General features: G+C 38.9%; 1 protein-coding gene and 1 non-coding gene across 3 annotated transcripts in view; one reads left to right on the top strand and one right to left on the bottom strand.

Moving 5' to 3' along the window:
• Nhs (NHS actin remodeling regulator) overlaps positions 1-23885 on the top strand; it is a 326152-nt gene that overhangs the window by 28985 nt on the left and 273282 nt on the right. The gene's annotated exons all lie outside the window — the stretch shown is intronic.
• On the bottom strand, positions 16116-16219 carry Gm23794. The gene has a single exon (XR_003953148.1). It is a non-coding gene; the product is annotated as a U6 spliceosomal RNA (small nuclear RNA).

The raw sequence follows: 23885 nt of genomic DNA, 5'->3' as shown, positions 1-23885 counted from the left end.
ATAAAATCAGAATTGTTGAACTTAGAAATACAGAGAAGGAGGATGAAATGTTTCTTGAAATAAATCCAGGTTAGAATCAAATATGACTGGCAAAAAAAAATCAATGAGATGATTTCTAATGATATTCTGCTATACTTGTAGACTGGAGCCTACCAGAATCCTCATCAGAGAGACTTTATCCAGCAACTGATGGGAGTAAATACAGAGATCCACAGCCAAACAGTAGGTAGAGCCAGGGGAATCCTACAGACCACTGGAAGAAGGATTGTAGGAGACAGAGAGTTGAAACAACCTTAAGACTCACAGAATCAACTGAGCAGGAAGCATAGAGGCAGGACTCCTCTAACAGCAGGAGTGGAGGGTGTCTCTGACTCTTACCTGTACATGGGACCCTTTTCTTCCTATTGGGTCGCCTCATCCAGCCTTGACATGAGGGTTTGTGCCTAGTCTTATTGCAATTTGTTATGCCATGTTTGGTTGATATCCCTGGGAGGCCTGCTCCTCCTCCTCCTTCTTCTTTTTAAAAGGAAAATGTGAGAAGCGTGGATCTAGAAGAGTGGGCAGGTGCACGCAAGTGTGTGTGTGTGTGTGTGTGTGTGTGTGTGTGTGTGAGGACTAGAGGTAGGGAAAACTTCAGTTGGGATATAATGTATGTAAAGAATAAAAATTAGCTGAGCCGTGGTGGCACATGCCACCTTTAATCCCAGCACTCGGGAGGCAGAGGCACATGGATTTCTGAGTTCGAGGCCAGCCTGATTTACAGAGTGAGTTCCAGGACAGCCAGGGCTATACAGAGAAACCCTGTCTCGAAAAACCAAACCAAGCAAAACAAAACAAAAAGAATAAAAATTGAAATTTTAAAGAAGAAAAATATCCAGAAAGCCTGAGGACCATATTCTACTACATTTGTCTCTCCCTGGTATTCTACCCTGTGTTTTGCATTTGACTCAAATGCTCTTTGACGTGTACCTTTCTTTCCCCATGTGAGAAATGAAAACAAGTCATTGTTTTGGAGGTAGAAGAAGGTACTTTGTAAGGGGTAAATGGTAGCTATACATAGAAAACACATTCCCTACAGTGGTATTGGAACCATAGATAGCTTCATACTTCTGGACTAGAAGAATTTGGTTAGATGGTCACCTACTGCTCACTGTTACTCATTTTCCTGTAGTTTGCAGTGACAAAGATTGAAATCCCGGTCATGGGAAACATAATGATAGTGTCAAGTGTACCTGTTCATATTGAACTAGTAAGACAAATATTGTGTACATATGAAATTCTTCAAATGTGGGTAACATTTCTGTGGCTCTATTTCAGTGGCATTTTAATACGGAAATTACTTGTTTTGATATGCATATATTAAAATAATACGTTATATCAAGATCAAAGTTCAAAAATGTTTCCAGAGAAACTATGGTCTAAAACAAAGGTAGCAATTATACTAAGTCTGCAAAGTTCGTCGTGTTTATAATATTTAACAGTCCTTTCCAATGGTTTGGGGAAAGTTTAGAACTTGTTGAGTCAAACCCCACAGTACGTTTATGCTAACGTATGTGTTAGTTATATGATGTCCATTACCTTAATCAGAAAATGGCACCATTTTTGTTCTGTATAGACCCAGATAAAAAACTTTTTTAGGCTTTGCAAGTCATATGTTCTCTTGCACTTTTATTCAAACCTGTCATTGATTGGGAAAGCAGCCAATTGACAATGTGTAGCTGGGTTACTTTGCTATGTCCTAATAAAGATTTATTTATACTACCTCTGTATTTGTCAGGTACTGGTAGAGCCTCTCAGGAGACAGCTAAATCAAGCTCCTGTCAGCAAGCACTTCTTGGCATCCACAATAGTGTCTGGGTTTGGTAGTTGTATATGGGATGGATCCTCAGGTGGGGCAGTCTCTGGATGACCTAGTCGGTTATCAATGGGAATAGAGGCCCTTGGTCCTGTGAAGGTTCTATGCCCCAGGATAGGGGAAAGCCAGGACCAGGAAGCAGGAGTGGGTGGGTTGGGGAGCAGGGGGAGGGAGAGGGGATAGGGGGTTTTTGGAGGGGAAACCAGGAAAGGGGATAGCATTTGAAATGTAAATAAAGAAAATATCTAATAAAAAAGTAAAAAAAATATTTATACAAATAGGTAATGAGCTAGTTAGTCTTATGAGATGAAGTTTGTCAACCTACAGCCTAATTAGAAACAAATTTCCATATGACAGCTACTTGAACATCTATGCATGGACATGCACAGATGAACACATATGCTTGTATGCTTATGCTCAAGTGTAAAAAGTGAGTGTTTATATGTCATTTTCAAATCATTCTGGAAAAAAGTCTTGCATATGTAATTTTGTCCTACAGCAATAAGTATGCTCTATTTCTGAAATAAATATTTTAATTGTTTCAGTTTGTAACTACCCTATCCAACTAAAGTCTCTGCAGTGTTGTCATTATTTTCTTTTCTCCTCTCAAATTCATTGCAGCAGCAGCAGCAGCAGCATCTGGGTCGCTTAATTAATACTCTTTCATCATGATGATGCTCATCACATGGACCCTTTTTAATGTGGGCTGTGCCAGTTGCTTTTGTCATGAATCATTCTCTCCTGATGTCATTAGATAGTTTTAAACTAAGCATTAATTGAAATGAAATCACAGGCTTTGTTAGATTGATTAATCTTTTTCAATTCTATTCTTTTCTTTTTTTCCCAGAAGAAAAATGGTCAGTGTTTCCCCAGAAATGGGAGAGACTCATGCTTTGAAAAGTGGGTTTATGGAGTGATAGATCTGGCATGTACTATCTGTTCACCTGTTTGTCGTGAGGGGAGCTCACCTGATTAATCCTTTTACACTGGAAAGAAAGGTCAAATGATAGACAGTTTCAAAAGTTGGACCAACAAAAGCTGATAAGCATAGGACAAATTTTACTTTTACACATTGGATATATGCTAAAGTAATTATATTGGAGCACTTATATTGGGGCACTTGCTTATAAGAGAAAGACAAGAGCCCTGGATTTTTATAGCTGAACTCTGATTAATATTTGGGACACCATCTTGCTATCACTTAAGCTGCAGCTGTGCCTTTGGAGTCTTAAAATTAGTAGATGTCAACTTATCATATTTTCAAAGAAAATAGTAGATCAGACTTTGAATTAAAAACTTTAATAGTCAAGTATCTAAATCATAGCAGGCCATATGAGTCTAGAAAGTCAAATGGAAAAATGAGGAAAATGGTTGACATATCATTTCTAGAAAATGATACTCTTATTACTATTTGTGGGATCTTGTTTTGAGACAAGATTTCATCACATAGCCAAAGGCTTGCTTCAAGCTCATGATCCCCTGCCTCAGTCTCCCCAGTTCTGGGATTACACCTGCCTTCCCTTTTCTTGAATTCATCTATTTACAAGAAGAGGTATTCTACCTTTCCCTCTCCTTAAGCCAGTGGCTCTCAACCTGTGTGTCAGGTCCTCTTTGTAGATCATATATCAGATATCCTGCATACCAGATATTTACATTACGATTCATAACAATAGCAAAAGCATTAGGAAGGCTAAGAACCACTACTTCAAGAGCATCTTAGCTTTCCAAGATAAAAGAAGGCTTACCAAACTTGTCAACAAAATGTTATTACTGATCCTTCTTAGGTCTCTCTCTGAAACCCTTTAAAACCACATAGAAGTAGAAAAACCACTTCACTGTAGGAAAGAGCTCATCTTGGTGAACTTTTAATAAATAGCATAATTTGACACAACTTAGCAGGAGAAAACTTGAGCAAGGATTTTCTTGAAAAAAAAATTTTTTAATGGACTGGAGAGATGGCTCAGCAGCTAAGAGCACTGACTGTTCTTCCAAGGGTCCTGAGTTCAATCCCAAGCCATTGCATGGTGGCTCATAACCATCTGTAATAGGATCTGATGCCCTCTTCTGATGTGTCTGAAGACAGTGTACTGACATATATAAAATAACTGTCTTTAATTTTTTTAAAGCAATGTACTCATTTTTTATACACCCCATATTCTAACTATGGGTACAGAAAGGCAGAGCAAGTGATGGTAGACCTTGACCCAAGATGCTGATTCCCTGCAGTTCATTGATGAGGATGAATGGCTTAGGCACTGTTGAGAGTTTTTTTTTTTTCTTAGTGCCTTCTGTGCAGTTGGATAACACACAACCATCTCTCTTCTCCCCCACGTCTTTGTGAAATGATTGACTTTCTGGGGATGAGGCAGCATGGTGCAAAGGCATGCCCCACCTGAGCAGGGATGACACCAAGCCTCTCCATAGCTCCAGGGACACTTTATTCATGAAGCCCTTTAGCTTCTACCTTTGAGGATGGGAGTTTGACATTTCAATCCTCAACCACTATTAACCTTCCTATGCAATTTGCTTTCAAGGTTTTTTATTTCAGAGTATTTTTCCCTCTCAGTGCAATCACTAGGTGATGTGTTTTTCATAATGCTTCTTCTTAGCTGGAAGCTGTTTTCTTGGTGAGATTACTAGCAGTTTCCTTATTGACATTAGCAAAAAAGAAAAAAGACAAAAAGGCATCTAAGCAGGTCTCCGGGGAAACAAGCTACTCACTGGGTGGCGGGGGCTTTCACAGTTCCAGAGAACTCTGACTTTATGATGTTTTTATGCATCTGCTTGGAAGTGATGAGAATGACAAATTTCTTTTAGGGATAAGTAATGCAATCAGACAGAACCATTCTCTTCAGTATACACACACAAGCACGCATGCACACACACACACACACACACATACACACACACACACACACACACACACACACACACACACACACACACACGGACACAGACACAGACACAGACACAGAAATGGAAGATAGATTAGGGGCCTTATGACAAGATTCCCCACCATTGGTCTTTGGAGCCATCCTTCCTTGCAGCTCCAGGAAGAGGAAACAAAAAGACAGGAGGCAAAATGATGAAGCAGCAGTGCCCCATTGCCCTTGGCAAGGCTGTGAGGTGGGGCATCATGAGATTGGATCTACTCTACTTTGCTATGCCCTGGGGAGCTCATGAGACATCATATAGGGTTGGTGACCTTTCTGGAAATGACCAAATAACATGTTGGCCACAACACTGCCCCCAATGACAAGTAAATATTCCCTGTCAAAGGACTGTGAGTCTGCTTGGCTTTTTCAAGAACCTTCTGAATATGTTGCCAGAGGCATGCTATAGTCCACGTAATATCCTTATAGGTATTTTCTTTCTGAGTACATCGATTCAACAGGGCCATCCTAGCTAAAAATAAAATTGAGGAATGAATCAACCCCCAGACTCCATTTTTCCCTTTGCTTCCTAATCTCCATGCTATCAGCCAGCCAGTTATAGTCATTTGCTTCTGACTGAGTGTCTTGATTTCTTTAGTCTCCTATCCTCTTCCCTGCCTGGATTCCTTACCCCTCTCTCTCCTCTGCCTTACTCTCCTCACAGCTTTGCTAAGAGCCAGCCTCGAATTCAAGCATAATTGCTCAGCAGGGGGGACTTCCTTGAAAAAAAAACCTCAAATTTTTGGGCTGTAACAGTGGAAATCTGTTTGAACCCTTGAACTTCCTTTATTGTTGAAATGACCACCTACAGAAGCACACTAGTCAAAGTAGCAGAAAAACAGTGGTCCCTTTTATGGGAAAAACAGTAGCTGGGATTATTTCACTTTTGCAAGAATTCTATTAATGGAGAGGCATTTCTGAAGAGAGAGTAAGGAACAAATATTCCACAAGCTGGAGATGTTTGGGTTATGATCAGGATATTGTAATAATCAGTTTTTCTAGACTTTGAAACAGAGTCTTCGTTCTTTCCTCTCTCCACAAGTGGAAAAGCTGATAAGTGTAGCATTTCTGCCTTTTGTTGCTGTTTGCATGAGCTTGCTCTTGGCACAAGAGGGTTTCAGGCACATAAGTAACAAAACAAAGGATTTTTACCTCTTAGGAAGTAAAATTGACATGTAACAACTTTCTGTATTTTCTAACCAATAGATTCCTTGAACTCCTTTAGTTCACTCAGGCACTGGGATGTCTTCCATTTATGAATGGCCATTTATGAATGTCTCTCAGGGTGCCAGGAGGTCTCTTGCGTGGGTGTACAGACATATTCTGGTAAACTGGGAAGTTGTTGCTTCTAGTCTGCCTATGTCCTGGTCACTTATCACCTCTCCCCTCACATTACAGTCTTAAACCAGAAATCTGAGTATGTTGTTTTCTGTATTTAAGAAATACCCAACCACCATGTTTAAAATATAAAACCCAAACTCCTAGACTGGGTGTCAGGCTGGGCTATACAATGAATCCAAGGTCCACCTGAGCTATATAGTTAAATCCTATTCCAATAAGCAAATGAACTCACTCACTCTGTCAGTCTGTCAGTCTGTCTGTCTGTCTGTCTGTCTCCCCTTAGCAAGGCACAAGTTTGTAGGTAGCCTGCTTTCCATAGCTCATCTTTTTTTGTTGATGTTGTTTTTTGTTTGTTTGTTTGTTTTGTTACCCTACTCCCCTATACTAAGCTCAGGCACAAACACATCTCTGAACTTGTTATTTATTTCACATGATTGTTGTTCTTGCAGCTTCCAAATTCTTTTCTACTATTATTATCTGCAAACATCTCCTACACAGAGGCCAAATCCATTGTAACTTCTCCAGTGAAACCTTCTCAAACTATCTTAACTATTTTGCTACCAAAATGTTTCACAGTTTACAGATAATCCTCTTCTTAGTACTTATTGTATGTACTTATTATGTGTCTGCCAAAGTCCACTGCAAACCTATGAAGGAATATGCCATGTGTTAGTCTGTTTCAGACTCTCAGGACACAACAGTGACTGACATTTATTGGACAGTCAATAATTATTTTCTCAATGTCTGGGTCTATCAAAAACAGAATTTCAGTGTGTGTATGTGTGTGTGTGTGTATGTGTGTGAGAGAGAGACAGACAGAGACAAATAGAGGCAGAGCGACAGAGAGTGACAGAGAGAGACAGAGAGAGACTCTTCAATAGAATGCCCCCAGTGACTTCAACTAGTCCCCACTTCCTAGTGACCCATTTAGCTATGCAGTCACTGATGAAGTTAGAGGTTCCATGATCCAGCCACCTCTTAATAGTGACATCAACTAGGGATGAAGCCTTCAATATGTGATCACTTTTGGGGACATTTCATGTCCAAATCATAATAGAGTCTACCTGAGTTTAGGAACATAGAATACTCATACACACACAGACAGGAACTCCAAGTATCAAGAACATGCAGCATTTTAAATATGAGCTATGACATATGAAGAGTCAGCAAATGTTTTCTATAGAGGGTCAGATTGTAAATATTTTAGCTTTCAAGGGACATGTAATTCATGTTACAACTATTCAACTGTACAATTGTAGAGATAGACAGTAGGCAATTTATAAGAGCATAAAACTTTTCAAAAGTGCTTACGGACAAAAATGCTTTTGCTGGGTGTGGTAGCACAAGCCTTTCATCCTAATACTTGAGACATAGAGGCAGTTGGATCTCTGTAAGATCAAGACCAGCCTGATGTACAATAGTGAGTTCCAGGACAACCAGAGCTCCATAGTAAAACTCTGTCTCAAAAGAAAAAGTGTTTTCATCCAATGTTTTGTTTTGTTTTTGTTTTTTGGTTTTTTGAGACAGGGTTTCTCTGTAGAGCCCTGGCTGTCCTGGAACTCACTTTGTAGACCAGGCTGGCCTCGAACTCAGAAATCTGCCTGCCTCTGCCTCCCGAGTGCTGGGATTAAAGGTGTGCATCACGCCCGGCCTTTTTTTTTTTTCCATCCAATGTATTTTGACCATGTTTTCCTCTCCCCTAATTTCTCTCAGATCCTCCCCACCTTGCTACCCACACTGCACTGTGTTCTTTTTTTCCTCTCTCTTTAAAAGACAAACAAAAACCAAGAAACACATCCCACACAAAATCAGAAATTAAAACAAACAAGCCAAAGACCAATAAGAAAAAACAATAGGCCCAAATAAAACAATATGACACAAAATTCTACAAAAATATTGGGTCCTTTTGTGTTGGTCAACTATTCCTGGGCATGAGGCCTGCCTTGAAGTGTGGTTAATATGCCCAGTGAGGCTCCATTGAAGAAAGCTGATTTTTTCCTTTGCCAGATGGTATCAATTTCAGATAGCTTCTTGGTTAGGAGAAGGAAGGAGCCCATGTGCACTTCTCTCTCACATTGCTGGGATCCCATCTGGCTTGAACCTGTCCAGGCTCTGTCTGCTGTTACAGCCTCTGTGAATTCATTAGTGCATCAGTCCTATTGTATCTGAAAGACATGGTTTCCTTGGAGTCATCTATTACCTGTGCAAGAGCATAAAACTTTTAAGTAGTGAACACTTTTCACTACTTAATTTTAGTTTAAAATATTTTCCTACACTTTGGAATTGCATTCACAATGTCAAGAGATATGGGCACAACAGCAGGAACAAATGTGGTAAGATTAGGCAATTGCATTGGAAACATTTGGTTTCACGTCAACCACAAATATTTATGGTGAGACTCTTTGAGCTGCCTCAAATGCAATTAAGCTGCAATACGAATATTCAGATTTTTAGCACTAAATGTACTACCTTCTTATCTTCATGGTGCATTTTATCAACTTCAGTGAATAAACTAATTAGGTTCGAATCATTGTTCTTTTTTGACATTCTGTTTATCAGAGCAGTTATAATTGGGCATATTTGTTGAAGCTACAGCATGGTCAAGCTATTTGCATATCCTGTAATAGGGCTGAAAAATAGTCTGCAAAACCATTGTAGTGATTTACATTGGGATGAGGAAAAATAAACCATAGGTTTTGTGTGTCAATCTCACGCCTTTGATTAATTTTGCAATTTTCCATTTTGTCAACAATAGCTTCTATTTGTAGCCATTTGCAAAGGTCTCTTTTTAAATCACGTAGGTCATAGTAATATTTGTCCCTGGAAAGCATATTTGTAAAATCAGTTTGAAAAGTACAAAATCCTACAAAGGCAAAGGCTTTCCTTTCCTTTTTTGCTATAGAGCTGCTCACATGGTCTCCTAAGCACAATATTTGGAACATTGTATCCTGTCCTTGCCTGACAAAGACTCCTTCTAGCAGAAATAAACCATTAGAAATCAGTGCAAAAAGAAAACATAAACTGTGAGATGAATTTTAAACATATGTGGGAATGCCTCAGTATTACCAGAGAGCATCATTTTGATGCATTCTCTGAATACTAGAGTCGTTTTTTTTTCATTCTTATTCTTCATTAAACAACTGAAAATGGTTAGTTAGTCCTCTATACATGACTTAAGCACCTCATGTCTGGGCAGTGTCTTTCTTGTTCTTGGAAGAGACTTCAGAACAATGGTTTCTCCAATGAGGCCTTCAAACCCTCAAATCCAGTCTATCGGGATGGTGTGGCTTCTCTCTCTTCACTTTGCTGCCTCTAATCAAGGAATAAGGAGACTGTCCATTTCGTCAACTTCTTCCAGGTTCAGACTGACACCAATCTCTACATGGCATTGGGAATCTACTAACTTTCCATGACAGCCTAGCCAGGCTTCTCTCTGGTGTTTTTCCTCAAGGCATGCTTTCATGATGATGTTCCTTCAGCCCATCTGACCTCGAAGAGAAGGCAAGAGGGGAAATAGAAACAGACATATATCTCTTTGTATAAAGATTAAATAAGGAAAGCTAAGAATAATAATAGGGAAGGGGAGAGGAAAAAGATGAGGTGGAGAAGGAACAAGAGGGAAATGGAAGAGCAAATTGATACTCTTGTGAGACAGAAGGCTAAGAACTCTTTTCCACAACCAAGGCTCTCAGAACAGAGACATCTCCCAATTCTTGTATGTATGTGTGTGTGTGTGTATATATATATATATACATGAGACCAAAATCAAATGGGACTATTCTGCTGTAACTATTTGCATTGCAGTTTTATTATAGCATTTTTATGACTTAGTATATATCATTTCCTTTGATTAAATGTGTCTCAAACCAGCAAGCGATGCCATAGACTTTTGCAAACAAATTTTAGTGTGGAGTCAGGAAATCTAAAAGATTCTATTAATGTAGAGATCTTTCCTTTAAAATCTTCAGTGGTTTGCCATCAGAACCAGGGATACTTTTAAGTTGGATTCTCAACCATTACCATGTTTGTCATTAATTTCTTTTTATTGCAACTTTTCTTTTCAAGTGTACCTTCTAATCTTGGGTATAAACTTCCATGATGTGGTGTGTTTCTCAGAATATTAAAATGCAATGTTTTGGGCAACTGTCATTTGGCTTAAAGCAAAAATGAAAATGTATGCAGATGCACATGTAGAAAACATGAAAAAGAAAGTAACTGTTGTTGCTAATGGTGGGGAAAGTGTGGGTGGTATTTTCTGTGGTGTGCTTACATTTACATAATGTTTCGACTTTGCTGCTTTAAGAAGGGGATAATATATCTAGATTCAGAATTTTTAAAAAAATAATAGGTTAGATGTTCTAAGAAGGCGAGAAACTATTACTTCTGTCCATGAACCATGCACCTCAAGATTCTGCTGCCACCCAATTCTATTGTTCTGCTCATAAATATTCTTGAAGTAATTAATTTTATAACTCTTCCCACATATTTGTAGATGTTGGGAGCAAATTCATTAAGTGTGTCTGCCACCAGCCTGGATTATATCTTTGTTTTTAAAGTTAGTATCAGTATTATTAAATACTAACTATTTAATGGAAACAATTAAGAAAAAATTACTTTCCCCAAACAATTCATGTGCTAGTACAATGATCATTCATTTATCCATCCACCTATATCTCCCTACTAATCCTTATAATTAGACCTCTGTCCATCCGCCCACCTATTCACCTATTTAATCTACCTATCCATTCATCTACCCACTTACCCATATCCATCCACATATGCACTCATTCGCCTATTCGCTCATTCACCAATCCATCTGTCCATCCATTCATGCATGTGTTCACACATCCATTCATTATCTGTAAACCCTATCTACTCCTCTATCCGCCGATCAGTTCATTCATCCATTCATTATCTATCCATCAATCCATTACTTAGGCATTCTTTTCTGTATTCATCCATTCATCTACCCAAACCACCTACTATTCACCAGACAGATGGTGAAGGCATATGATAGTCTTGCACTCATCTCGGTATTATAAAGCTGTGAAAATAGTTTCTGTCTTCTTGAAGTGCCATCTCTAAGTAGGGAAACAGACTAAATAGAATCTTTTAAAAATATTATAGACTTCCTGATAGAAATACGTTCTCACCCTCCCAGTGGTGTAATCATAATGAATGTGTATTTCCGTATTTAAATACTCACCCTTAATGACAATGCCAATTTTTCCTTTGGCAACAGAATATCCTCTTCCTGTATTCTTCTAACTTATAATGATTTATAATGATATGCTTTAAAAACGGAAGTAAGAAATGTAGAGGCAGGTTTTAACATAAAGTTAAGGAGCTACTGGAGTGTAAGAATTCAGTTGGGGCATATATGTCAGAATATGCTGTTTTTAAAAATACGTGCTATCTTTTTGTTAGTAGTAGGACACTAAATGATTTGTTTCTTGAGAGAGGAAGGTCGGGTGTGGTTTTTTTTTTTTAAGCTATGAAGTGCTATTGTTTATATTTTTAAATAGCATTAGTTCTGTTAGGAGCTGCTTTAGACAGCCACATCAAAGGGTGCTCTCCGTCTCTCTGTCTCAGTCTCTGTCTCCTGTGTATGCATGTGAGTGTCTGTGTGTGTGTGTGTGTGTGTCTGTGTACCACATATGTTTGTGTAGGGTAGTTTGGATTGCCGAGTCAGACTGACCTCTCAGGTCTAAATTTAACTTAATTGTCTGAATAGAAATAAGTTAGTGTGTTCTTTCTTTCTAGCTGAACGAGTCATTTTTTCCTGCTTTGTTTATTAAACATCAAGTCTTTATTTGCATTTTAATTGAGAAAGAAGACAAGTGTTGGTGATGAAATTTGAATGTAAACTGTGACTATTTGCTGTTTGAAAGACTGGTGTTAATGTGAGCCTACCTGCTGAATATACTTTTAAGCTTTTATTTCAGTACTTGCTGTATTTTAAAAAGATTTTTTTATATTTATTTTTATTTTTATGTGAATGAATGTTTGCTTGAATGTATGTCTATGTACCATGCCTGGTCCCTGTAGAGGCCAGAAGAGGACATCAGATCTTCTGGAACTGGAGTTACAGGCAGTTGTGAATGGCCATGTTTGTGCTAGGAACCAAGCCTGCGTCCTCTGTAAGAACAGCAAGAGCTTTTAACTGTTGAGCCATCTCTCCTACCCTGTGCATATTTTTTTTCTTGTTGAATAATAAGACACAACGGACATACATTAATATGAAAAAATAGTATAATGTTTGATAAGCTCATGTTTGTATCCACCTATCTAATTACCAATCAGCTCCAGATATAGAACACTGGCCGTGTTTCAGAAAGTTCCTCATGCTCCTTCGTCGTCAATATCCATACCATGCCTGTGCCTTCAGCAACAGTAGCTACTGCTTTGATTGCTGCATGGATTTCCTTCACCTAATTTGAAATGCCAGATAAATGTAGTCATACAATATGTATTTTTTGTTGATTTCTTACCTGTGAGATTCACCAATGTTTTTTCTCATTTTTAACTTATATACAAAATTTTCATTATGTATGTTAATTAGGTACTATATAATGCTCAATATATATATATATATTCATTGTATAATGTTATGCATATATCCACCTACTCAAATGTTTATCATTTCTTTGTGGTTTAAGTTCTCTAAAGCCTTTCTTCTAGCATATCACTGTTATCTGTGATCATAATAGCGTGCAATACTGGTTTATCTGACCATAACTTAGTGGTTCATGCATATGATTGTAACTTAGTTTCCATTGATCAGTCTTTTCCCACACTTCTCTCTTCTGTCTGTAGCCCAATAACCCACCATTTTACTGTCAGTTTCTGAGATTAACTTTTTCAGATCCCATAAATCACATCTATGTTATTAATCTTTTTAGAATTGCAGTGCTGTGTTTTATCCAGTGACTGAGTTTGACTACTTTCCTGATGGATTATCTTAAAACATAATGAAAATTAACTGAATCTTAAACCAGAATGAAAATGAACTAAAATGTTCTATTTCTTTTCATTTATATCTAATAGTTTGTTTCTGTCGCCCATATTTAATAGATTCTCTTGCTAACAAATCAAGTTAACATTTTAAAACCTTTATGTTCTTAGCAAAACTGGGGATAAAATATGTATAAGACAGTTGCAACAAATAAATATCTATGAGCTGTATGCACTTATTCAGAGTCTTGTCTGACAAAATTATCAGGATCTTGCTTAAGTTCTATGAAAATTGAATAGCCTACCCCAGTTCTTCGTTATGTTTGTCTACTTTGTTTTGTGTTAGCAACAGGAATTGGTTCCAGTGATAGACTCAGTTAATGATTCAGTCTGTCAATTTAAAGTTTTCATTCAAAACCTATTGACATTAACAACCATATTCAGCACGTGCCTCCTCTCAAAGGTTTTATTCTAAGCCAGGGGTTTTCACTCTTGGCACTACTGACACCCAGAGCTGAACCATTCCTTTCCCATCGTGGGGGCTGTTGTCTGCACTGTAGGAAATTTAGCAGCATCCTGGGCTCTACTTGCTGAGTACCAATAGCCCACTCACAACCCTTCTCCTCAACTGTGACAAAAATGCCTTTAGGTGTTGCTAGGTGTTCTCTGAAGGGCCAAATCATCTCTAGCTGAGAATCACTGTTCTAAAGCCACTACTATTTCCTATGTTAAAGTCTATAAACCTTTGGGGGCAACTTCCTGTGCACTCTTCATAGGCAGAATCTACAAGATATTTGAAGTGGTGAGGAAAACTCGATCCAAACTTACATATGGCTTTCTTCTCTACTTGGCTTCATGGAACACACAGACTTTAGGTAGAAATGGGTAAGGTTTGCTGGTAGCTCCTGACGAGACAGATGCATCAGCCTTAACAATTCTAGCTAGAGACATTGACCTTTGTTTGCCTTTGGTCTTGGTTGCTTGGAAGACTGAGACAGAGCAAGGTCCCTTGAGACTGAAAGTGTAAGGGATAGCCTTGGTAGCATGGTGAGTCCCAGGCTTAACAATAGAATTAAAATAGAATGTACCAGCTTTGAAGACCTTATAGTGGTTTTTCAATTGCTTGAAAATTCAAGAACTGAGACCACCAGGGTTTGGAATTCTGCCTACAGACACACAAAGTCCATATGCTACATTTAATTATGAGCTTTTTCCATCAGGGTTCCAACTGCCATTTGCAGCTGGGGTTTTATCAGAGAAGATTCTGCCTCCAAAATATGGGGGGGGAGCCAAGCCCCCAAAACCCAGTCCCATCCCACCCCCCAAATTGTCAGAACCTTCAATAATGAAAGCACAGTGCTCATGGCTCTTCATTGATTTGTTTAGAATTTGCCTTGGTCTCAGGAAGGCTTTAAGGTAGATTTCTATCATGACATGCACTATCTTCAGTACTGGTTTAAAATTCTGACCAGAGTGGAGAGGTGAAGGAGGGAAACCATAATCAGAAGACTGCTCACAAGAACTCTTCCTTCTCCACCTAAGCTCCCAAAAGATCCTCCCCTAGCCAGGTAGTCCAGTGAACTCATGAGTTAATTAAAGACTTGGCAGCGTTAGCATGAGAGCCTTGTCTGTCTTGCCTCTGGCCCTCTGTCTGCCTGGCTACCTCCTGGTTAGGAGCTCTTGGCAGCTCCCAAGTTGGGGATGAGATACCTTGGCAGGTTTGTGTGGGCATCAAAGACAGGGAGAAGGATCCCATCCCAGTTTCTGGTAATTCTGTCTGTCACTGGGTTTAATGCTTGTGTTCAAAACAGTCCATTTCTCCATCTGTAAAATGGAGATAATCCATCCTCACCTTGCCGTGCTGTTGGGAGGATTAATTAGCTAATGTTCCTCAAGTGCTTTGAAGATGAAAAGGCTGTGGACATGCTAAATAGTATTAAGGACAGGCAGTGAGTGCCTGCTGGAGGTGCTTTGATTCTCCTCTTGTTCTTGTCAGCAGTGTGCTGCTCTTCACTTTAATGTGTGTGTGTGTCATGGAGCAATGTGAGCAGGACAATGTCTCAGCCAGCAGAAAACAAAGAGCGCACCTCCTCATTTTATGCCTTGGCAGTACTTTAGCTTCCCAGTTGGCATGACTTCTGAAAGTCTTTGGTTCACAAATGTTTTAATCACCAAGTTTGGGTGATTGTCTAAGGTGAGCTTCAGCTACTTTGGGAGAAGTAAGTGGGGTTAGGAGCAATCAAGTCAGGTGGTTTTGAATTGGAAGTCCCCAAAGAGAAGCATTTCTTACATTACAATGGTGCTAATTGTGCACATGTATGTACATACCTCTCTCTCTCTCTCTCTCTCTCTCTCTCTGTGTGTGTGTGTGTGTGTGTGTGTGTGTGTGTGTGTGTGTGTGTTTCCAGACAGGTCATAAGCAGACCCAATTGAAAGAGATACCAAGAGTATCATTCCTCAGGCCTGTCCACCTCTCTTTTCAAGATAAGATTTTTTCATTTACCTGGAACTTACCACTAGGCTGGACTGGCTTGCCAGTGAGCCTCAGAAATCCTCCGGTCTCTGCCTTTTCAATGGTAGGGCTGTAAGAACACATCATTATACCTGGCTTTTTAAAATGTGGGTTCTGGGATTTGAACTCCTGCCCTCTCACTTGCAAGGGAAGCATGTTAGCAATAGAGCCGTCTATGTCTTTTTCAACACACTGTCTTCCTCCCTAGTCATTCAGTTCATCCTTTGTGGTCCTAGCAGTGTGACTAAGATGGAGTCTAGAGAAAGGGGCTGGATGCAGGGCTGGCTTGGGAGGCATGTCTACTACTCTTGACCCACTAGCATTTTTAATCTTTTAATTTTCTTAGAATCCTTTAAAGGGGTGTTGTTCGTAATAACCACCTTGACCCTCAATGAAAACAAAAACAAAAACAAAAACAAAAACAAACAAACAAAAAACCAATGCTATCAAGTATGCTCAATAGTTTGTTGGTCAGCTTATGATTTTTGAAATTCTTTTTAATTCTCTTGTCTAATTTTTTAAAATTATGGAACGCTTTATGAATCTGCATAGCATCCTTGTTCTGGGGTCATGCTAATCTCTGTATCATTCTAATTTTAGTATATGTGCTGCTGAAGTGAGCACTTATCTAAATTTTTAATTAAAATTTAGTATGAAAAATAGTTTTAATATGACATTTCAGTACATTATGTATCGTTATATTATTTTGTTCATTTTTGACCCCCACTCTTCTTTCCCATCCCTCCTTTTCCCCTTTTGATGGTTTCCTTCCCTCCCTTAGATAGTCTTCCTTATGCTTTCATGTGACATATATATGTACAGTTAAGGCTAGAGTCCACGTATGAAGGAAAACAAGGTACAGTTGTTTTCCCAGTCTGGCTTTTTTCATTTAACAAGATGATCTATGATTCCATCTGTTTTGAGAACTTTCTCTGGTGGTTGATTTTCAAAATCTTGCCCTAGAGAATAGATGGACTCCTGAAATCCATGTACCAAACCATATTTTGGTAAATTAAGTCACACAAATTTTTTTTCATAAATCTTAAAGAGAATCCTTATATAAAGCAAAGTATCTCATCTGAACTTACAGAAACATGTATCTGTTGAATTTGTCAAGTGTATATGTGCGGTAGAGGTAAAGCTAAATCCAAACAGGAGATGTAGTAGGATCTTTCTCCAAGTGATCTTCTGGAAATCACTGTTTGTACCATTTCCGTGGAGCTTATCAGAGGGTCAGGAAACCAGAAAGAAAGCCAAGAGATGAGTATTTGTAGGTTTTCCTCTTTAAACTGGGTCTGCTTGTGATCTGTCTGGCATCCATTGCTCTCAGTTTCTGAAACACAGTTCTCTGGATTCCCTTTTCTCCAAAGGCCTCTTGGCAACCTTCCAAGGAATGGCAGAGTTCATTCTGACCGATGTCCGGTGAGTGGAGCTCAACCAGAATGGAGCTCAACCTGTCAAAATCACAGAGAAATGTCGGTTACATATTCCAGCTGTTCTTTAAACATGCTCCCCAAGAGCTAGCTCCATTTGTTAGCTGTCAGAACGATGGAGAAGAATTGCTCCAGACCCTCAGTTGTCATCAGCCACCTTTGTTTATATGCCAAGTTTTCCCTCCGTTACCCAATCAATGTTTAGTAAAAAAGAAAGACCAAGAACCTTTCCTAGTGAGCTGCAGCTCCCACTTTGGGAGCTCTTTTCAGCTCCCAAATGGAGTACATTGCTGCTGGAAAAGAAATGTATGGTTTGTCTCTGGCACTAATAGAAGGCAAATATTCTGCCTCTCAATATTCCTGTTTGTGATCAATTAGGAAGGACTCTGTTCAGAGCTCTAGGTAAAAGATGGACATTAGACCAAATGATTGCTTCTAACCTTGGTTCTCTTTGGATCTCATGGACATAGTAACTGAGAACATTTTATAATTCAGTGTGTGAAGATGTGTGGAGCCAGAAGTTTCCTTACAAACTTGGAAGGTTTTACGAGTGTGTGTGGGAGGAGGAGCTATTTCATCCTCCAATCCAAGAGATTTGAACTTCTCAGAAATTTTCACGGTATTTCAAAGTTAAGAATCAGCTCACAAGAACTGTCTGTGTATTATCTCATCTCAACACAAGTTCAGTGATATCAGTTAGTAAGTTAGACATCTACCATGACAGTATTTATACCATGGAAATGGGCAAATGCTACAATTGGGCTGATCCAGCTGTTAAACATCTACTGGTCTGCACAGAAAATTCTCTCCTAACACCTCTATACTCACCGAGGGAAGCTGTTCAGCTTAAAGGAAAGAAAACCCTTTTGCATTTTGTGCAAGGTGAGCCTGTGCAATAGTATAGTACATAGGCAGACTGCTTTTTGTTATCTCATCTACTGAACTCAACCCAAGCGAAAGCATCATGAAGTAGACTGGCAGCAGGGTGATGATACTTCTCTCATTGCTGCTCAGATATATGACAGGTCATTTTACCTCTCCAGCACTCAGTTTCCTCTTCGCTATAATAAAAGTAATTTAGATCATTAGGTAATTGCTAAGTTTCCTTCTAGCTCTGACATTTCTGCAATTTGATGAGTGCTTAGCTGCAAGGAAATACCATGCATTTCAAAAACTTGGGACCCTTCAAAGTGTCTAAGCACATCAGTTACAGTGACCAACTCATCTCTCAATTTCCTCACTAGATTCTGGGCTCTTAGTAATTCTCCCTTTCTCTGGGCTTGTACCTCCAACATAGATGAGTGGGGTATCTCCAACTAAGCAAGCAACTAAGCAACTATGGCAAGCATAATTAATTAGATCCTTTCATCTGGAGGTGCCAACACACTTAAAAGGCAACAATCAGTATACATCAGGGTTATTCTCCAAGGAAGGCTGCCTGAGTGTACATGTTTTACAAGCAGCCATCATAGTAATGGGCTGAGGATCCAGCATTATTGACTTAGTGACTTATCTCTTGATCAGAAAGAAATTACCTCTTGGTCTTAAAGGAACTCCAGCTCTGAGATGCAACTGTTTTATTTTCTGAATCCCAGATTGCATGGCGTGTTCTGCTTAACTATCCCACTAACACAGCTTTGTATATTTTTTCATCTATCTGAAGCAGAAACTAGTCTGAATGGATTTTTTTTGTTGTTGCTAGTTCCAATGATTTGGTGATACATGTCTAAACAACATTTTCTCTTTAAATTCCTGTAAAAGATGGATAGTGTTAGTTTGTTCTGAGGGTTGAGTGTAGACTTTGTGGAACGTAGAAGGGGCTAAATTCACTTTCATGAGGTACCTGAAAGGGAAGGCATGCTAATAGGGAGTGGGACTGATTATAGAGGTGAGCAAATTTCTGATGGTGTTTAGAGTCTTGCCAAGATACATAGACCCATATTTTATAGCACCTGCAGAAATATCGGTCCATGGGACAGCCCCCTTCCAAAAATGTGCACATTAACATGTGGAAACCCATGCAAATTGTTATTATGATTGCGTTTATGAGTTCATTTAACTTTTGAATCAAAAATTCAAGTACTTTACTGACTGTTTTCAGGGTTGATTACCCACCCCTGCCAGCCATCTGGGCTGTGTGCATTCAGTGGCTGCAGCTATAAGGTTGGGGCTGTTAAGTCTACCACCAAAAGTACAAGCTATATAAATGGCTAGAAAATAAGTCATTTATTCTGGAATTCAGATTCAAAGTGAAAATATATTTCTTTCTTTCTTACATGGACAGCAGACATGGGCTGAAAAACCTCTTGGCTTCAGACTGTCAATAAGAAATTCAATCAGCTCTACCATTCTTTTTTCTTGGAATATTCATAAAATATTTTTAATCTAAATACTTGATTATATAATTTTCATTTAGAGTCTGCATTGTAAAGATTTTAAAATATTTTATTTTATTTTATGTGTGGCAGTGTTTTGACTGCTCGTTTGTATGTGTACCATGTGCATGTCTGGTGCTCACAGAGGCTAGAAGAGGACAGATTATCTGGGCCTGAAGTTGTATGGTTGTGAGCCACCATGTTTGTGAGTGCTAGAAATTGAACCCCAGTCCTGTGGCAGAGCAAGTGCTCTTAACTGCTGATCCATCTGTTCAGCCCCTTGATATCTAAATTTTTAAGCCACAAGTTTAACTCATTACATGCATATATTTTCCAGCATACTGTGTATTGTCCTTAGTCTAAGTATGATATAAGGACCAGCAGCAGCACCAGCATCACTCTGGGAGCTTGTTAAAATTGGAGAATCTTAGATCCCTCTCATTTCATACTAAATCAATCAGAGTCAGTATTTTAATAAGCTCTCAGGTGATTTATATGTACATTACAGCCCAAGGAGCACTAATATATATTGTATATATGTACTTTGAGTCTATCTCCATTAAACCCTTTAAATTTATGAAACAATTACTAAGGAGAGGCAGGTGACCTAAGTGAAGGAGACATTTCTTATTGTCAAGTCATCAAACAAAATGGATTTGTTTTTAGTCAGTTCGAGGAGCCAGCTTTCTATGTTGATTCAAGTGAATGTGTTTATGTCTACACCCGGCCAATCTCCTTTCTGCATTCTTAGTCTAAAAGTGGTAAATAGCTGGCTGAGCAAATCCACAGTTAAGGCACAAAGCTGTGCTATGAATTTGTTACCAGAATGAAATAGAATACAATAGACTTGAATATTTCATATTGAAATGTTCTTTGTGTTACCATTGAGACACTTGGAACTGATGCTGTCTCAAATGATCCCTTTTTTGGGGATCCAAGAAAGTTTTTCTCACTAGAAAAAACCACATTGGTAAGAGTAAGGATAGTTGAATGACTGATACTCCTTTGTTTACCAAAGTGGAAGGGAGTTTTGTGGATGGAGGTGGGGTTACAAAGAAGCAGACCCTGAAGCCAGCAGCTCATCTTCCTCCTCTGAACATGGAAGCAGTAGATCTAGAAATTTAATCTCTTAAAGTGACCTATATGTCCACACAATGCTAGAAAGTGTTAGGGTACCCCAGTGATAGACAAGCCACAGTTAAAGGATGCTAAATTAGAAAATAGTTAATGCCATCTGGGGACTTCCTGGATTTAGGTCCTTTTTTAATCTCCCTGCTACCCTTTGAATGTGTGTGTGTGGTGTGTTTTGCAGAAAAATGCTTTAACTCCCTAATTCATTATAACCAAAACTTCTTATCTACTCTTTAATTCTAACTTTAATTGAGTTTACCAATTATTTATTTAATGCCTACAACACATCAGGCCCTAAACTAGGCACTGGGTATATAGAGGTGACCATTGTAGACACAGGGCAAGAGATACTATTCCCAATTGCACACATTTGTAGAATGCTATAGAGCATTTCAAGTGTAGCAGGCAAATCCCAAAGTTATAAGTTGATCCTCATTCCCTTAGAGAGAAAGTTCTTATGGAAAAGACAATGAAATCTGCTAAAAATATGTCTGCTTGTATGTACTGGTGTGTGTGTGTGTGTGTGTGTGTGTGTGTACAACTTGCATATCAAACCATTGTAAACCTGTAGTGTGCTTTAATGTTTAAGTCCCTTTGATTGGGTCAACAGTAACATCAAGTATTTCTGTGGGAAACTCCCAGGAATGTGGAGATCTTTGCCAAGAGTCAAACTCTAGCAAGACTTTCAGAAAGGTTGGATAAGGGGAAATTTACGGAAGCCAGTCTTACAATCTCCCTCCCCACCTTTCTCTGTATTTCTGTTTTTCTTCCTCTACCTTTGTCTTTCTTTTTGCTTAAGTCACATGAACATACACTTTTTTTTTAAATTGCCCATTAAACATGTATCCTGATACAGAGGAGAGAAATAAGCAAAGGCTTGCTGGAAAAGAAATCAGAGCCATTGGAATACCATGGCCACCCTGTACTGGGGAACAAGCTTCAAATAGGTTAGGAAAAGGTTGTCCTCTTTGCACTATGGCCCTGGCTGGATTGTTGACACTGATCCAGAGGTTAGGCTTCTGGTGAGTTACTACTACCCTAGTAATTATAGAGTGGCCTCTCCCATTTCCTGCCTGAGGTGCTCTTTTGAGTGTTTCTTGTGAGAATGTTCTTCAGGTGCCATCAGAGAACTTACCGTTGTTGTCTGAGGGAACTTCCGTGCCAGTTCCTCTCTCCCTTCCCATCCCTGCAGCTTGGCCTACACCACTCTAGTCTTCTCATTCCCTCTTCCTTAATTTACTTAACTTGACTGAAGGATTCAAGGCTATGAGGATGGGGATTTAGGTACCATTGAGTACCCAGAGGACTTATGTAGCTTAGACTGTCCTTGAATTCATTATGCTCATTCTGCCTTAGCCTCTTCAGTGCTAGTATGACAGGCATGAGCCATTATGCTTAGCTAAATTTGCTAATGTTTAATTGTGCTATCATTTCAAACTTCCAATAAAGTCACAGGAATAATACAGAGTCCTTTCATGACATTGACATTACCCTTTATATTGCTGGCAATTTTGAAGGGGTCAGGTCTCTTTTATAGAATCCTTTTTCTTTTGAATATGCCTAATTATTTCTCATGAATATATGAATATATATGTATATATATGTATATAATTTCCTTTTACTTATCTTCCATTTGTTTACTGAGTGTGAATCATTTATTGAATTAAGAGTTTACCTCCTAACCACTGAAATATGACAGCTCTATTGAGACATAGATCACCCACTTAAAGTATGCAGTTCAGCAGCTTTTAATATATTCACAGAGGTATGCAGCCATCTGTAATCGACTTAGAAAATTTTCATTATCCCCCTCCCAAAAGAACTCTTATGTTCATTGGCAGTCATTCCTTATTTCTTCCTTTTCCCAAAGGCTCTGGCACAGTAACCACTGATATATTCTATTTATCTATTTTGAGGTCACAATGTGTAATTGTGTGTGTGTGTGTGTGTGTGTGTGTGTGTGTGTGTGTATCTGAGTTATTTCCCTTACTGTTTGTTATTTGACAGGTTCATTCATGTTGCACCATGTATGAAGACATCATCAGAATAGTAGACTAATATTTTACTAGAGGAAAGGATCTGTTTCATTCATCAGACAGTGAGCTGCCCCTTCCCCTTTTTTGTTTATTTTAAATAACGATACCATAAACATTTGTATGCAGATTTGGGGGCCATATACCTCTGTTTTGCTATTGTCTTGTGAGTCTTGAAAGTAGAAAGAGCAGGAAGAGTACATTCCAATGGGGGTGTTGGTGGATCTCAGCAATACCCAGCTTTGTCGATGTCATTTATTTTAGGTGTAATAAGTTCATCTGTGGCTCTTTGTAACCTTATTTCCAAAACTAGTGGCCTTCCTGGATCTGGCACAACTAGATTTTTTAATATTTGCCCTCTCTTCGGGGATTACTATGAAACATGACATCCTAGGAGGTTTGGGGGACTATCAGCCCTGTATCTGTGGGGAACACAAACCAGCTTTTCAGCTCGGTTAGCAGCTGGCTCATCTGGAACTCTCTTATAGGCTTTCTTTCCCCCAAACAATGGTCCAAGTTATAGCCTTGTGGTTGCCAGCTCCTTTTAATTGCGTCCTTCATTTTATAGTCTGTTATTAGCATGATGTCTGGTCATCATTGGAGAGCTATGGTTTTTTTCTTCCAAAACTCAACAATTTAGTAAGATGTTTTACAGAATCCAACAATTCATCTGTCCCAGGAATAATCAGAGGAAGGTGTGTGTGTGTGTGTGTGTGTGTGTGTGTGTGTGTGTATGTGTGTAATGTCACAGAGAGGCATGGCACACTGAGAGGAAATTGCCTTTAAAATAGAACCCTGAGTTGATCAGGCTGAAAACAAAAAACAAAAACAAACAAAAACCCTCAATGAAACAAAACAAAACAAAACAAAACAAAACAAACCCTCTACTTTCCACATGGACCTCTTCTTTTTGTGGCTCTTAACTACAAAAATGACAAAAGGCTCTTTAGGTACAATGGCACTGATAAATGGCACTTTGATGGCTTCCCATGAACTTGCCATGCAGAGTGTCTGTCCTGACTTATATCACAAGCAATCTTAGGCTGCCCCGAGTTTGCTTTCAGCATTTTCATCTTGATCCCTAAGCCTCTAGGAGGCTTTCTATAACATCATGGGAAAACCTGGGCTTGGAATTCCTTTTCTCTGGAATTAAAGCCCATTTCTGATTTTAGGGTGTTATAGATAAAGATGAGAGCCAGGGAGATATCCTACCCAGGGTATAATTGTATAATTACAATTGTAAAATGGGAATAAGAATAGTACCTGCTGTGTGTGGTTGTTGGGAGGGCTCAGTAAGTAGGCAGATGTAATACACTGC

This window comes from Mus musculus, chromosome X (assembly GCF_000001635.26).
Source record: "Mus musculus strain C57BL/6J chromosome X, GRCm38.p6 C57BL/6J".
Lineage (NCBI taxonomy): Eukaryota > Metazoa > Chordata > Mammalia > Rodentia > Muridae > Mus > Mus musculus.
Note: the sequence above shows the minus strand (reverse complement) of the source record. Positions and strands in the feature narration are given on the sequence as shown.